At 37.0% G+C, this 18115-nt stretch overlaps 1 long non-coding RNA gene across 2 annotated transcripts in view; it reads right to left on the bottom strand.

The window, feature by feature from the left end:
- LOC309665581 overlaps positions 1 to 18115 on the bottom strand; it is a 138971-nt gene that overhangs the window by 3881 nt on the left and 116975 nt on the right. The window contains exon 3 of one of the 2 annotated variants that reach the window (XR_014266538.1): positions 38 to 11312. This is a non-coding gene — a long non-coding RNA (uncharacterized lncRNA). Of the gene's footprint in view, positions 1 to 18; positions 11313 to 18115 lie in introns of those variants that run through there. The other variant, XR_014266539.1, reaches the window with a different exon arrangement.

The following is an 18115-nucleotide window of genomic DNA, read 5'->3' as shown; positions in this document are numbered from 1 at the left end:
TTTTAAACATGATATAGTGTAGTGGTTGAGACATGGCCTTAGAGTGAATCCTGGCTCTGCCATCAATGCACCGAGTAGATAAGTTCCTTGATATCCTTAGGGATCAGGTGCTTCCATCTATAAAAATGGAGATAATGGTGAGCATCAATTGAGTTAATATATATATAAATAACAGCACCGGGCCAGGCACATGGCAAAGGCTAACTAAATGGTAGCAAAAAATAAAAAAGGCCACAGAGCTATTTATTAATTCACCAAAATACTTATTCTTTATTTAATACCTAGTATGTATTGGCAGAAGTACTGTGTTGATTACATACCATAAGAAGAGTCCTTTTGGCCCACAAACTTTTCAGCGGTATGGAAATATTTGAGATCTGAAAAAGTTCACTACTGGTTCCAAAAAAATGAAAAGAAAAAACATGACAAAATGTAAAATAAGTTATTAAATATCTGCAAAATGTTATTGTTAATTTAGTATTTCATTATATTTAAAAGTAATTTCTAGGTCAGATTTCCCACATTGGGAGAATTATGATTATGCTTAATGATTGCCTAGAAATCATTGCCCTTTGAGAATTAACCACTCATTTGTAGCTAAATAATTTTAAAAGCAAAATTATAAAGTCCTTGCAAAATATCAGAGCAAAAGAGTTATATTAATTGTGTGATGTGAGTTCATTTTAATATATGCAATATAAAGTGTGAGGAGGTCTAGAAGAGTTGAAGTTAATGGTTCTATTTGTTAGGTGTTGGCTCTGTAAAGATACCTAGTATGTGATCTCAATTCTCAATGACCTCAGAGTCTGGAAGAAAAATGGACATACAAATAATTAACATACTACCATGTTATAAAGGGTGTAATCACGTTTTATATGAAGTATAGTAGTGATTTAAAAAAAGGAGGTAAGATCAATTATGTAAATAATTCAGAGAAAATTTCTTAAGATGCTTAAGGTGGGGCTTAAGGAATAAATAGCAAGGAGCTGTCAGGTGAACAGGGTTGGGGAAAGAGAAGGATACTTGCCATGGGGACCAGACTTGGGAAGTCAGGAAGGCATGAAGCTGCTGGGTGTGTTACGAGGCGTGTGCATACTTCAGGAAGCATCTATAGGGGGAAACAAAGGAGATGAGCCCTGTAAAGGCAGACGGAGGACAGTGCCTGGAGCACCTCTGCTGTGGCTTTGTCCTGCCAGCAATGCTAAGACCTTAATTGCTTTTAAAAAAAAAAATCAGATTTCTGGTTCAGAAAGGCTTCTCTGGTGATAGTGTGGATGTTCTTTTGGAGAACAGGGGACCCATGAGCAAACACTGATCAAAATCAAAGAACTAAAGATTGAGTAGGGAAGGAAACCCATATTTGTTGAAGACCTAGTGGGTGGAGCAGCCTGTTAAGCCTCTCACATACGCTATCTTATTAACCCACAAGGCATGCCTGCGAGATGGAGCCGATTCCCATTTTAAAGAGGAAGAAGCCTCAGAAATGTCAAGTTATTGTTCCAGTGTCAGGCCGTTAATAAGCAGTGGATGTGAGTCAAGAACAAGTCTCTCTGATACCAAATCATTTGTGTATTCATTTCCGTACCACGCAGCCTTTCCAGGGGACAGATCCTAAGGGTTTGAATTAAGGCAATAACAACAGGGATTAGAAGAATGGACAGGTTTGAGAGATGTTGCGATGACATGGTCTTCTAGATTTTGTGTCTGGATGTGGGGAATGAGGAAAGGGTCTGGGATGACTCCCAGCTGTGGGAAAAACGTGGAAGGATGTAGAAGAGCTTATCTGGGGGTAGAACAAGGGATTTCAGAAAAACATAGTGGAAATGACGGGGAAAGTGAGCAGCCCTGGCAAAGCAGTCTTTGGAGAGGAAGCACAGAGAAGGGAGGATTGAAGATTAAGCCCTCGGGAGCTTGCATTTATACAAGGATGATGAGGATGAGAGGCATGGTGGTATTAGCTGGCTTTGAGGTCTGACTTGCATAATATTTTTGTTTTAAAACAAATATAAATCTCAGAAATGGAAATTTGGTTTGCTACTTAAAAAGGAAAAAAACCCACTTTGTAGCTCAGAGAAGAGTTTGACATCCCATTCACCACAGAGATTTTTACAAAGTAGTTACCGAAGCAGAAAAGAACGGACCCTCTCCCAGTGCTCAGTCAGAACCAGATGTGGGCCAGTGACCTCAGGAGAATCTCAGGTGTTCAGGGAGCCATGGAGACCTTCTGGAAACTCAGTGTCTGGACACAGTCTTTCTCATTTGGCCAGGTCTTTAGTGGGGACTGCTGAGTGGGGACAGGTACACTAGAGAAAATTTGCTCACACTCTTCAATTTATCTTATTGTCTCATATTAGTGAAAGTTATTAGATTAGAAAAAGGATGAAGTAAATCAATTCAAATTGGTTGTTATATTAAGGAATTCCAGTGTTCTCACCTATTGTTATAGACTAGAGCAGCCATGAGCCTCATCTTGGAACTTGTTAGAAATGCAAATTCTTGGGCCCTACCCAAGACCACTGGATTACAGTCTAGTTCCTTTCTGGGAAGAAAAGGGTACAGTAACATGCATGTCTCAAAGCACTACCTACCCCTCTTCTCTCTCTATGACCCTTCTTTCCCCCCAGTTTTTTTTCCTGAAAATTGAAGGATCATATTTCTTCCCTCAAATCTGAGAGATATTCAGAATGTGTCCAACACATTTTGTGATGTTATCCTTTGGAATTAGAAAGAATTAAAAAGGTAGTAGGTGTTGAGGTGGGAGAGGCCTTTCTAAGCTACAAACCAGAAGTTATAAAATGAAATTATTGACCACATAAAATTTTAAAACTCTTCAACGTCAAAACTCAGTAAATAAATTAAAATGCAAGTTATAAACTGAAAAATAGCTGTACCATACGTGGCAGACAAAAAGTCATTATATACTTTATTTAAAAGGGAAAACCCTTACAAATAAGAGAGGAAAAACGATAGCCACCCCCAATAAAAAAATGGCCAAAGCATAGACATGAGAAGGCAATTCACAAAAGATGAACTGCAGAAGCCAATGAGTTTTTTATCTCATGAGAAATTTAAAAAATATATATATTAAAACAAGAAACCAATTTTCACCTACAAATTGGTTTAAAAATTTTAATAATAAATACATAATGTTGAGGTATGAGAAAACAGACATTATCATAAACTGCTTTTGAACATATAGGCTGGTATAACTCTTTCTGATAATGCATTAAAAGTCATGAAAACATGTATGATCTTTGACCCAAAAAGAAGATCATGTTGATCTGAAAAGAATTCATCCAATGGAAATAATCATAGATATACACAAAAATTTGTCTGTAAAAATATTCATCTTTGTATATTTATAAGAAAGAAAAATGGAAAACAACCTAAAATCTAACAATAAGTTGGAGGTTTATTAGACAATAAATTTTGTGTCCCTAGTTACTGGGCAGCTTTTAACAACTATGGTGTAGATGAAAGTGTAATAAAATAAAATCATGTTTATAACATACTGTTAAATAAAAAATCACCTAATAAAAGAATGTGAGTAGTATCCCAGCCTTATAAAAATATATTTGTATATTTCTATATCTCTATCTCTATCATCTATATCTACAAGAATGATGAAGTAGAGTGTCTTTGAAGGCAAGGACTTTGTCTAATTCACAGTGTAGCCCCAAAGTTTACAATAGTTGCTGGACACATAGCAGATACTCAAAACTATTTGTTTGTTAAAATGTTAACAATCTTATTTCCTTCATATTGGTGAGTTTAAGGTGCTTAAAGATTTGTTCTTTATGTGGCTCTATATCTTCAAAACTTTCTACGATAAATTTGTGTTCCTTTTTAAGTCAGAGAAAGAAAATACATTCTAATTTTGAAAAAAATGTTACTGGATAAAATTAGCTACCTATAGACAGAACCTAAGAGCTAATTGTCAATATGGGGCTCATGAAATTTAAACCACCCAATTCAGTCAAGGTGAGCTGGGCAGTGCAGTAGGAAATGTGGCAAATATGTGATTATAATTCAGGAAATTTAGGCCCATTCAGCTGCTTTGTGCTACCCTTGGACTCTGATTTTAAAACTTTTCCAACAAGTACCCTAAAAGAGAGATCTCAAGATTTTTACTTTAAGGATGAAATTACAATTCATTCAAATTTTGTATTGTGCTTCATAATATACCCAGTTTGTTTCATATAAAATATTTGAAATTGTTTACCATCAAGGAAGATTGATTCTCTGGAAAATTCTCCATGTTATTCTAGGGCTTGTGTACCCGGCTGGTGCTCCTTGCAGGGACTTCAGGAGTGTTGTTTAGGCAAGTGTGGGAACAGTGTTAGCAAGCAAGATTAGCAGTCTGGTAAGGTGGAGTCAAAGCGACAATTTGTTAGCAGGTGTTCAGAAGAAGGGTAGGTTGACTAATTGACATCAACATGCCATCTGCTTGGCAGGTGTATCTCCTCAGTGAAAAATCTCAGGGTGAGGATTAAATGAGATATAAAGTATTGAGTACAATGTCTGACATGCAGTAAGCTCTCAATAAATGCTAGCTGTTATTAATTATTATTACCAGAGAGAGTTTTCACACCCAGATATCACTACCACTTACATGATCAATCTAATTACTGTTACTCTGATTCAATGTGCACCAAGCCACATTCTCATGTAACTAACTACCCAGGCAGATTTTTCCCACCAGGAGGGGATAATCAAAATAGCTTCATGTAGCCATATTTCTCTTTGCATATTAATACATGAGTCAGTCCTAAGATACTGGACATCACTTCATGGGCAGCACAATCAAATTCCTTTGCCCATGGAATGGTGAAACAGACCTTGGAACGTGGTGATTTTATCAAGGTAAGGCTGCCCCTTGAGGCATATCTGGACCATGGGTCTTTCCTAATCAACAGTCGTAGCTTATTTCCCTAACTACCATTAACAGGAGTATAATTTTCAAGTAGGTCCCAAATTCCCTAAAGCAGGAGATGTCATGGTCCATAGTAAAAAATACATTTTATAATGTGACCCAGAACATACATTGAAAGTTTCATGAAACAATGCCTACTCTTATTACATTAATTACCTAAAACCAGAGTTATAGGCCAACAGCCACTGTCCTGGGATCCATAGATAAAAACTAATTGTGCTTTCCTGCTTGGTCTATATTTTCCTCCCTCTCTGTTCATTCCATTGCCCAGTCTGAACTTCCTTGGTCTATGTCTTACTCATATTCTCCTCCTCCACCTATGACCTCTGTCCAGCCTTGAGCTCTCAAAATCAACATGAGCTCACCTACTTCTTATAATTACAGCAACTGTTAGTCTTGCTTGGATTTTTCAGGACAATTTTAATACTTTATTCTATGATCCCTGGCTTTGGATAAGAATATATGTTCATTGGTCTAAGTCCTCTTGTTTTCCCTGGCCCCCTAAATTCTGACCTCAGCTTCATCCAGAGGACGTATAGTGACCGAGGAACCTTTTCTCCATATTAAATGTCCTCATTCACTCACTTATTGTACCAGGCACTGTTCTGTAGGTCACCAACTTCAACTTGCCCACACTTTGTCAGTTCAGCCCGCCTCCATCTTCCAAAGAGAACTGTCTCTATCTATTCTAAGAGGGAGTAAGCCCTTTGCTTAATTCTTGGTGTGTGTTTGAGCTATTTTATGAATGACTAATCAATGCTTTCCTGACAGTCACAGACTATCCCCCGATATGGTTCTCTTTTCATCCTGATGATTACTTTCTTGTAGACACAGAGAAGTAATTTCTGGAGTCAGAGAACTATGGACTCAAATCCTTGTGCTGCCACATAGGAGCTGTGAACATCATTACCTTATTTGTAACCTCATGAGAGTTTTGCAAAGATTAAATAAAATAAATAAAAATTATACTATACTATTTAAATGCTTAGTGAGGCATCTAGCACATAATAGGTGGTGAATAAATGTTAATCCATTCCACTCACTTTTTTTCTAGTTAGTAATGCATGAGGAAAAGATAGAGTGTGGTAGCATGGTAATGTTAGCTGGTTTTAAATGCTTACACTGTGCTAAATACATCATGTACTTATCTGAGCTAATCTTAGAACAACCCAACAGGGTTCCTTATCATTTTACAGATGAGGAAAGTTGAAGTCCAAAAAGATTAAAGAGATGGCTGAGGTCACAAAATTAGTAAGGTGCAGAGCTATATGTGAACCCCCAAACTAGAAAGATGTTCAAACTTCTGACCCCATCATAGCATAAGATCCACTGGGGGTCAGAATTCTTTACAGATTAAAATCAGATTGCTTATTGCATACACAATTAAATTTCTTGCCTCTCCCCAAGATGAGGATTCTAGGCTTCTTCCAATTATCCTCCCACCTCCATTAGCTTAGGACCATTTGGGAAAGTCTTGGGCATGAAGTAGTTGGAAGGAGCTGCTAAAGTTCATAATAAAAAAGTTATGAACCACTTGACCATTTTGTTTGTTTGTTTTTTACTCACCATTTTGCACAGTTCTGCAGCTGTCAGTATTAAATGTTCTGAACTGACTCAGCCAAGGCCAAGCGAATGGGGGCTCTGTCTGGGCGTTTAGTTTACTGCTTAGCTCACAGAGCCACCTGCCTTGATGTTACAGCTTCTCAAACACATTTTTGTCAATTCCAAAGGCCATTAGGTTAGTATGTGCCTAACCGCAGTACATCTCTTTGTTTTGGATAGTAACCAGTGCTTTTCCAGCTGTTCGTTTTTCTATCTTCCTTCTTTGTTTCCCTACAGCTTGAGCTTTTGAGCTTTTAACATTCATCACTTTTTTTCCAAGCTGTTAGACCAAATCTAGAATAATCATTCTAGCATTTCAGAGGACTTGGCTTTGTCCATTTTCAGACTTATGTTAAATCCTGAAAGAATAGCTTGCTATAGAGTACTCCTTAAAAATATATCTATATCTATTTACATCTATCATCTATCTATATCTATATCTATCTCAGAATTTATTTAACATCTGAGAAAACATAGTTTTAATTACCTCCGTTTAATACATGCATCTATACATTTTTCTTATTTCATTGAATTTATTTTTTGAATATGTAAAGCATGTCCATGATTCCAAAGGCAAAACTATACAAGATAGGTTCAGAAAGGTCTTGCTTTCCAGCCGTCTCCTCCACCCTGCTTCCTCCCTCCCTTTAGATTTAATAATTTTATGCTTTTAAACCATTTAAAAAGTGTACTATACATACAGTGAAATATTCACATCATGATCATACAGCTTGATGATTTTTCATAAACTGAATATACCCATGCACCCACTTTGTAGAATATTTCTAGCACCCCAGAAATTGCCCTTATGCCCTTTCCACTCCTATGCCACTCTTCCCTCCAGAGATGACCACTCTCCTGACTTCAGATACTAGGTTAGTTTTGCCATATGTAGAACTATATATAAATAAGATAATGCAACAATATATTTATTTATGAGATCCATCCATGTTGCTGTGTGCAGTAGAAGTATTCACTTTTTCATTGCTGCTAACGTATTCTATTATATTAAAAGACACATACAAGAATGTTCAAGAAGCATTATTTGTTAAAGCTAAAAACTAGAAACCCTTTTCTCCATCAACAGCAAAATGGATAAATAAATTATGGTATACTATATATGCACCTTAGTGCACATATGTATTTCTGGTGGGTACATTCCCAAGAGTAGAATTCCTGGGTCATGTGGTATGTGTGTGTTCAGGCTTTCGTATATATTGCCAAAGAATTTCTAAAAGTAGATGTTCCAATTTACACTTCATCCAGCAGTGTATGAGTTCTATTTGTTCTTCATCTTTGCCAACACTGATAATTTCTGTCTTAGTAATATTATCTGTTCTTGTAGGTATCCCACTGTACTTTTGTTTTTCCCTGATGACTAATCATTTGTACTAGTGTTTGGTTTATTCTTCTATTAATTTTTGCAAAAAAGGGGGAAATATACATACACACACCCCTTTATCTCACAAAGGGTAGCACTCTGTTTTTGTTTTGCACATTATTTTTTTCACTTATGTTATATATCCTGGAGATCCCCATGTAATATACTATATCAAGACAGTCCTCATTTCTTTTTACTTCTGCATAGTATTCAATTGTGTGAATGTTCCTTAGTTTCTTTAATCAGTCCCCCATTGATGGACAGTTAGGTTGTTTCCAAACATTTCCTGTTATAAATATACTGAAATTAATAGGCTTGTGTTGTGCATATGTCTTTTCATATTTTTGCTGCTGTACCTTTGAGATAGGACTTAGAACTTGCTGTGTCAAAGGTAAATGCATATGTAGTTTTGTTAGATATTGCCAAATTTCCTTCCATCAGGATTATGATATTTTATACTCCCACAAGTGGTATGTTGTGGTAAGTATTCTGATATTCTACATTTTTATTTCTTTAGGATATATTTCTGTAAGTGGGATCACTGGGTGGAAAGATATGGATATTCGACATATATGGTCAAATCTTTCCAGGGTATTTGTGGTATACACTTTCTACAGCAGTTGATGAGACTGCTGTCCTAGCACACCCCAGGGAGTATTATGAATTTTAATTCAATAGAGCTTATCACATTGCTTCACGCTTAATTTGCCCAGGTACTCAACATATAGCTCTTCATTTGATTAATGTTTCATATTTTCCTCTCTTCTTTTAAAAAATGCCTACTTGCTCTTTTCCAATTTAAAAGAAAAACTGTAAAATTAAAGAAAGAGATTGTATCTGTTAAGTGCAAAAATGTCAAGTTCTTTAATTTTCCCCTTTACACTTAGGATTTATGAGATGACCTGAGCAATTAGCTAGGTACAGCTGTGTCACCAAGAGGTGGCTCAGAGATGTGGGCAGCTGGTTTCATTTTCTTCAGCTCTCCCGTTAAAGCTTCTCCAAATAAACATGCAATCTGAAGGCAGTGTGCTCACTATGAAAACTGGAAAGGCAAATCCCCTCATCTTTCTTACAACAGATTATTACCCATAAACCCTTTTTATATAGAACTTCTAGAGCTGTCACTAACTTTGTGTCTCTCAGCAGTTCTCAGGTTATAGACCCCAAACCAGTAGCATCAGAATCACCTGAGAATTTGTTAGAAATTCAGATTCTCAGGCCCCACCTTGAACCTACGATATGAGTATCTCTGCAAAAGTCTGGCAATCTGGGACTGTGTGTGTGTGTGTGTTTTAACTGGGATAAAATATGCATAATATTAAATTTACCATCTTAACCATTTTTAAGTGTACCATTCACTAGTGTTAAATACATTCACGTTGTTGTGCAACCATCACCACCATCCATTTCCAGAACTCTTTTCATCTTGCAAAACAGAAGCTCTATACTCATTAAACAACAACTTTCCATTTCACTTCCCCTTAGCCCCTGGCAACCACCATCCTACTTTCTGTCTCTGTGAATTGGATTACTCCAGGTACCTCAAATAAGTGAATCATACAGTATTTGTCTTTTTGTGACTGGCTTATTTAACTTAGCATAATTTCCTCAACGTTTATCCATGTTGTAGTATGTGTCAGAATTTCCTTCCTTTTTAAGGCTGAATAATATTCCACTGTATGGGTGTACCACATTTTGTTTATCCATTCATCCATCAATGGACACTGGGTGGCTTCCACTTAACAATCTGTGTTTTAACAAGCCCTCTAGGTGATTCTCATGAGTTTGGGAACTGCTGGTTAACAGGGAATAAAAGTGTAGTGATTAATGTCATCTTGACAGACATAGAATTCTTTTTTAGAATTTTTTAAGCTATCTTTGATATAGCAAGTTAACCTAAATGAACCATATGACTCAGGGCGAAGAAGTATAAAACCTCTTTGCTTGTGGTAATCTCACAAGGATGCAGTATGAAATGCTACAATGCCAAATGAAAAGTATTTAGTAATGTTTGAAATAAAAACTGTGTTATTATAAGCAAGAATATGTATGACGATAAAGTGTTAAATTAGGCTATCTGATCTTTGAAAGGTGGAAACTGGACAGGGATGAATATTTATCAAATTAAAAAGGGAAGATGGATAAAAGAAAAAAGTAATGACATCCAAGGGCACATGCCGTAAATAACAATAGTAAACAGAAACATTCTATTTTATGCTTACCATGGAATTTAGTGAGCTGTTCATGGAATTAACATTATCGCAATTTTGAATGAGCTGGATTCTTCTGCAGTTACCAGGGAACATCTGTGGTTATATAAACCACCATAACAAGGGTAGTCAAATCTCATGAACCAGAGCATTAACCCACAGCCTGTGGTAGTAAGTCAGTCGAGGACCTCATGGTTGTGTGCAGCCTTGCATAATGGGCTAAATAAGCTTTGGGATGGGGAGATTCAACTTTCTTACAAGAATCCCAGCTAGAAGATCCTGCTGGGGGCAGAGTGTAGTACTAGACAGGCTAATGATATGATTTGACATAGGAATATTAATTCTTACTCAAAAAATGAAAATATGTATTTGATTCTAGTATATTTTTTTTGAAGGAGAGAATGATCCAAATGATCATATACCTGATACCTGGCACAGAGTAGGTGTTCAGATAAAGATTATCTGAATGAGTGAACAAATGAGTGAATAAACAATGAATGAATGAATTTCATGGACTTTATTGAGTACCTATAATGTGCAGGCTAAAGGAAGGCCCTAATGATCTATAAAAGTAAATAAGTTAGCAGACTCCCTGGTGAGCGAGCAAATAAATGAATATCCTCTTATTTGTTTGGCATCTCTTGTTCTCACTACTAAACTAACTGAATGACCTTGGGCAAATTATTTAAAGTCCCCGGGTCTCAGTTTATTCATCTGTAAAACTGGGTATCTGTGGGTGCCATGGGATGCCAAGATAGATGATCTTTAACGCTTCTTACAGTTTTCAAATTCTGTTTCTTATGCTTTATTGGGAGGGAGAGGTGCTCTCATGTATTCATTCAGCAATGTGCGTTGAGTGAGTGTAAGGCGCTGTGCTATAATTTCCCCATAATTTATTAAAATCACTCTCCTTTCTCATGACTATAAAACAGCTCTGCTAAATGTCAGGGAGAAAAATCTTCGTAAGTGGATCCCTATAAAACTCACACCAAAATAGCAAGCACTCTTTGGATGCTGGCACAGCCCCATGAGTTAGGTGCTCTCCTACCTTCCCAGAGTTTGCGAATTCTAAGAAGCGATAATCGGAACACCTGTGGTGAGTACTACCTCCTCCTGACGCCTTCGCAAATCATCCTTTGACAACAGCTGTGTGAGGATCTTCAGGCCTTTCCACAGATCAGCAATACTGTGCAAAAAGTTAAAAAAAAAAAATCCTTTCAGAGGCATTTGGTTATTTAAAGATTTGGATCTGTATAAACACATCCGTCCCAAGTGATAGAGAAATGGGACTTGCAGATGTTGCTTGATTTTTCTTTTTACCTAGGGATTTCATAGTATCTGTTTTTCAATTTCCAACTCAGTATTAAATGCTTGTATAACTTAAGTGTTTCATCTAATTAAGCTTGAAAAGTATTTAAACTTTAGATCAGCCCAGATAACTTGAAAATAGAAACAAGTGGGGGCAATTCTGCCAGTTCAGGCTTGATCTAGAATGCGTTTCATTTCTAATGACTTAGGTGTTGGTAAAGATAGCTCTAGTGGTTTCTGGGCAAAACAACTCTAAATGCTCGAATCTTTCAGGGCTATATTTATATAAGCAAGGCTATCACATTCTATCTCTTCTTCCCATCATTTTAAAATGACTCCATTTCTTGGGACTGAAATAGGTGAGGAAAAACTCTTCGCTTAAAATTACAAACTGGTGTCAAGTCAGTAGCATGATATACCTAAACAACATTTTTTTGCAGCAGAAGAGCACCTTGACATCCACAATAAATATATTCCTGAAAAGTCGTGTTTGCCTACTTCGTTTGAACATCTTGCTACTTTCCCTGTTTATGTGTTAGTGCTCTGCCACTTGAAATATAATTGAATCCAGCAATTTTTATTTGGCACGAATGTATAAAATAGATTACATATTGTTTGCTATACCGAATGATGTCTACAAACTAGACTTAGGAGAGAAAAATGAAGTGTGGTGTACATGCGTGTCTACATTGGTGATTTTCCTCAGAGAAAGGGCAACATTTGACAATTGCAGACGGATTGACTTCATGAAGTATGATAATTCCTTCTTAATGAATACGTGTTCCAAAAGACATCTTTTCTTATGGGGATAGTAAATTTATACTCTCTAGCATATGAGTAATTATTTAAAACATTTAGGAATGTGTTCTAGATGTGTATTTCTAAGTACTTAAGATGTGTAGGACTGTTTTATATGTGTATTGCCTCCTGTAGAACCCAAGTAGGCTAACTGGTTCTGCCTTTCTTCCCTTTCTGAGAGGGAGGCTCTTTACAGACCTACCCCCAGGAGGCGAGAACATGCCCAAATCCTCTCTTTGCCATCCCTGCTGCCTCCGTGCTAGCTTTCATGAATATCTTTGACACTATTTGTGCCTTAGCTGCCTAACGGTCTTTCTGCCTCAGGATTTGTCCAGGTCCTGTCCGTGCTCCAATCAGAGACTAGTTGTTCCAGAAACGCAAATTGCCACCATGTCACAGCCCTGCGTGAAATCCAGAGCAGTTCCCATCACCTCAGGATGTAGTTAAAATTTCTTAGCATGTCGTCACCTGGCCCTGCCTGCATCCAGACTCATTTCCGACGGCTTGGATACACCTTTTGTATCACAGTTGTCAAGTTCACTCATGGCATTCTGTATGCTGGAGCACACTTTTCTAGCTCCTTCCCTTGACAGATGCAAATAAGTTCTTTACTTCTGACTGGAAACTTCAGTGATCTCCATGCTGAGTTAGGTGCCTTCTCTCCCTGCTACCCCAGTGCCCTATGCATGATGTTATCATAATACCACACCTATTCATTCATCTATTCTTCTGTCTCTTCCATTAAACAAGGAGCCTGTCATTCCTGTAACCTTAACCAATAAATCTCTCCCCTTATCTATTATGTCTTTAGCAATGACAACAGTGCCTTAGTCTTTTCAGTAAAACCTGATTTGAGAAACAGCTGATCTCCATCTGTAACTGAAATACAAGATAAATATTTCCTTTGGCTGTGTGTCCACTTTAAAAAACAGCTGCTGACTGCTGTTTTTTCAGTAACATTGATTTTTAAGAAAGTGGTGCCTTGGATTTTGCTATAGAAGAATGAGCACTGGGGTTCAGCAGCTGGTATAATTTCCACGTTATGTTAGCTCTGTTAGAGCCCATGATGAGAATTTGATGTGAAGACAACAGTGACTGATGTGTAGTAGTTTCTCAAGAAAGGCAGGTTGCAAGAATGAATTCATTCACTCATTCATCCATACTTTTGTCAACTTTATTTAAAAAAAAAAAAAGCTCTATTACCAGAGGGCTTGTTATGCTAATAGCACTATATCTTGGGCACCTGTTTCAAAATAATTCTGTGCTTAGGATTTCACATTAGCGTTAATATCCTATAACATTACCTGGGCCACAATACTTAATGTAGCACGACAACTTATGCCAAAATATAATGATGAGAATGGATTCTGGAACCCCAAGCAAATATTTCAGAAAGATCTACTGTATAATTAGTTGTTTATAAAAAGTTTCCCAAGGTCTGTCTTTTCATAGATTCTCCCACAGAACAGGAGCTGTTGGAATAAAACTTACATCTATACTGTGCTATTTAATGCTTGAGTCACATGCCTATGCAGGCATTGTTAAAAATATAGTTTTCTCTCCCAAACAAGTTTTACTTGTAATGTGTTCACATGAGCACTTTCTTCATTATCAGCTGGCAAGCAAAATGAAAAAGCCATTGGACCTAGGGTTGCAAGCACCAGCTTTGACTTTTGAGGGTGTGTGGTTAGAAAATAGATTTTCTAGTGTGTGAATTAACTGTGCCCAAGGCTTATCTTTCTCTTTTTTAAGATTTCCCTTTGGCTACACAGAGCTTAGTGCTACAGTAGCTCTTATACTAGAATAGTAGTTACCAAGCAGAACAATTTTACCCCTCAGGGTACATTTGGCAATGTCTGGAGACATTTTTGGTTGCCATAACTGGGGGAGAGTGGTGAGATAATAGCGTTAGCTTGTAGAGGCCAGAGGAGGTGCTGCACCTCCCATAATACACAGGACAGCTCCCCACACGCAGAATTCTCCAGCCTGAAATGTCAATAGTGCCAAGAAGGAAAAGCCCTGTACTAGGAAGAAACAAGAAAGGTGCAATTAGAAGCTGAAAAGTGAGAATTTGTGATGCTTGTGATTGACTTTTCTTTCGTGATTTCTTGCTCCTTGCAAGGGATGATCGCTACAGGCAGTTCACAACATAGGCTGTTTGCTACTCAAAGGCTAGCTGGAGAGTCTCTCTCACTCCAATCTGCTAAGACTGTCTTGTGTAAGATAATATAGTCACAGGAGTGACGACCGTCACCTTTGTTGTATTTTATTGATTAGAAGCAAGTCACAAGTCACACCTGCACTCAGGTGGAGGGTATTATACAAAGGTGTGGACATCTGGAGGTAGGAATCATGAAGACCACCCTGAGATACATCCACACAACATACTGTTATCTTGATGGCAGGTGCGGAGTTTTGTGCTGTGTCAACCTAGTTAAGCTTCACAAGGCTGGAAAGCAGAAGTGATGGAGTGGCCATTACTTTCTGCTGGATGTCATGGTCAGATCAATGATGGATTGATGTGAAACTGCCTGGCCAGTTCCAGCTGGTCTGGCTCCTCTTTCCAACTGCTGACCAACAGCTGCCCCAGGACCATCACCAGAGGCCGATTAAAACCTGCAGAGGCAATAGCTGCACAAAGGCAGTAGCTTCCGGTCAGCTCTGCTTCTTGGCCAGGAGTCTGGTGTCTTAGACTAAATCCACCACGAGACCTTCATTTCCCCAGCTCTTCACAATTGTATTAGGTCAACTCTATGAAGTCTCTTCTTCCATAATACTCAGGGAACTGTGCTCCCCTCACCAAGCCCTGACTGATACAGATAACATTCCACATTAGAATCAGAGGATGTAGCACTGTGCTAGGTGCTGTGGTCAGTAAAATCTAATATAACATTATACTCCCAATATAATATAATATAATATAATATAATATAATATAATATAATATAATATAATATAACCTCTCCATTTTGTTTACTGCTATACCCCCAGGGTCGAGAATAGTGCCTTGATATAGTAGATAATCATAAATATTATCTTCATGAAATATGTATATATAAATAAATAAAGGATATGTGTGTGTGTGTGTGTGTGTGTGTGTGTATATATATATATATATATATATATATATATATATATCCTTTATTATTGCTTATTTTAGCATTTAAATACATTTGGTATCTAACTTGGCCCTGACTATTTTCTTATTTAGAACATCTTTTGGGAAAGGCAGGGTGGACTACTGCTTAAGTAAAATAATATAACATAATATAATATATTATAATTTAAATTTACCAATTTGCGTAGGAGATTCTATCTATCTACCCACTTATCTACCTACCTACCTACCTATCTATCTATCTAGTCTCCTAGGCAAATTGGTTTCTTAGTCAAAGATTACCTTTAGGACCTTCAGCCTATATATTTTGCTTGTTTCCACGAACCTCCCCCATCACACAGATGTCCATTCTGCCCCCTTTTTGCTATTTGTTTTCACTACCTTCCATGTCAGATGCTCAAAGTGTCTACAGTTAATGGTTAAAAATTATTATTATACTTTATTATAGTTTTTGTGTACCTTAAAAATTATTTTTATTATACTTTACAGTTTTAAAGGATTTCACATAAATGCACTTCCAGTTAACAATAAATTTAAAGTCAAACATGTTTCATGTTTGTATTCAATGTTATCTCGGTCCTTTGTAAACAATTTTCTGGAATTGGTAAACAAGTGAGGGACGTTAGGAACTAAGGAGACTATCTCTCTCTGCTAGATATCACAGTCTACTATCAATACTTAGGCAGTAGTCCACCCTGCCTTCCCCACAGGGTGTTCTGTATTGGAAAATAGTCAGGGGCCAAGCTGGACACCAAAGATATTTAAACACTAAAGTGAGCAATAAGGAAAGAGATATAACATTGGTGCTCAAAATAAATATGTAGTTTGTAGAAAATGTAGATAAAATTAGGAAAGAAGGCCAAAGTATACTTACAGATTTTGACCATATGTATCATATGTAATGGCAAAGCGTTAGCATATAACCTTGAGAGAGAAAAACCCTCTGTGCACAGTGCTTTCTTTGGAAGACTGTGTCTATTCTGGGGGAGAAATGACCATTTGCCATTAATTTTTTTGTCATTTAAATTTAATAAAGTAATCATCAGGAACATTTTTAGAAGGGACTTTAGTGATCTCTTGGTCCAATCCTCTTATTTTGTAGAGGATTTATTTGGGGTCCAGGGAAATACTTGTCCAGGTCATGCTAATGAATAAGGTAGAAACTAGAAGTTGAAAAAGACTTGCTGTCTCTAATCATTCTTGTTGAGTCATCATTCTTGAGGTGGCCCATTCTATCTTTGAACAATTAATTCATGGCCTCTTTTAATTTTTGTAACCTAGTCACTAGAATTCTAGGATCTTATCTAATAATAAGAAAAATTGGTCTTTTCCAGTGGTTCTGTTCCTCTCATTGAGTAATGTATTCAGTTTCAGTGAGTTTTATTTTTATTTTTTATGAGGGTATAGAGTTTTGGACAATGAAAGATCATATAAAATTTTAGAAGAATAACAATAACACCATTGGACACTTGGTTTTATATTCCAGTTTTCTCCTATACAACAGTTGAAATAAAACCAAAGAAAACAAGAAAACCATATACTTTACAATCTAATTGAAAAGAATAAAATACTTAGGAATAAATTTGACAAAAAAAGTACTCAATTTATATGCTGAAAGTTATAAAACATTGTTGAAATAAATTAAAGAAGACTTAGTGGAAAGACATTCCATGTTCACAGAGCAGAAGACTTAATACTGCTAAGATGTCAGTACTCTTAGAAGTACAGATTCAGATTCTGAATCTACAGATTCTGAGCTACAGATTCTATGTAATTCCTCTCAAAATTCAAAATGAACTGCAGGGGCTTCCCTGGTGGCGCAGTGGTTGAGAATCTGCCTGCTAATGCAGGGGACACGGGTTCAAGCCCTGGTCTGGGAGGATCCCACATGCCGCAGAGCAACTAGGCCCGTGAGCCACAACTACTGAGCCTGCGCGTCTTCAGCCTGTGCTCTGCAACAAGAGGGGCCGCGATAGTGAGAGGCCCACGCACCGCGATGAAGAGTGGCCCCCACTTGCCGCAACTAGAGAAAGCCCTCGCACAGAAACGAAGACCCAACACAGCCAAAAATAAATAAATAAATAAATAAATTTTAAAAATGAACTGCAGAAATTGAAAGCTGATCCTAAACTCCACATGAAAATGCAAGGGACCCAGAATATCCAAAACAACCTTGACAAAGGAGAACAAAGTTGAAGAATTCACATTCTCTGACTTTAAACTTATTACAAAGCTATAGTAATCAAGACATTGTGGTACTGGCATAAGAATAATATATAGATCAATGGAATAGAACTGAGAGTACTGAAATAAACCTTCACATCTGTGATCAATTCATTTTCAACAAGGGTACTATTTTTCAATGGTGAAAGATAGTCTTTTCAACAAATGGTTCTGGGAAAACTAGATATCCACATGTAAAAGAACAAAGTTGTACCCCTTTCTTACACCATACACAAAAACTAACACAAAATGGATCAAAGACCTAAATGTAAGGCTAAAAATAAAAAAAAAAAACTCTTAAGAGGAAAATATAGAAGTAAAACTTTGTGACCTTGGGTCAGGCAAAGTCTGCTTAAATATGACCTCAAAAGCACAAGTGACAAAAAAAATAATTGATAAATTGGACTTCATCAAAATTAAAACCTTTTGTGCTTCAAAGGATACCATCAAGTAACTGAAAAGACTGGGAGGAAATATTTACAGATAATGTGGCTGCTAAAAGACTAGTATGTAGAATATATAAAGAACTCTTACATCTCCAC

The sequence above is a fragment of the Balaenoptera physalus genome (genome assembly GCF_965194825.1).
Source record: "Balaenoptera physalus genome assembly, chromosome: 8".
Taxonomy (NCBI): Eukaryota; Metazoa; Chordata; class Mammalia; order Artiodactyla; family Balaenopteridae; genus Balaenoptera; species Balaenoptera physalus.
Note: the sequence above shows the minus strand (reverse complement) of the source record. Positions and strands in the feature narration are given on the sequence as shown.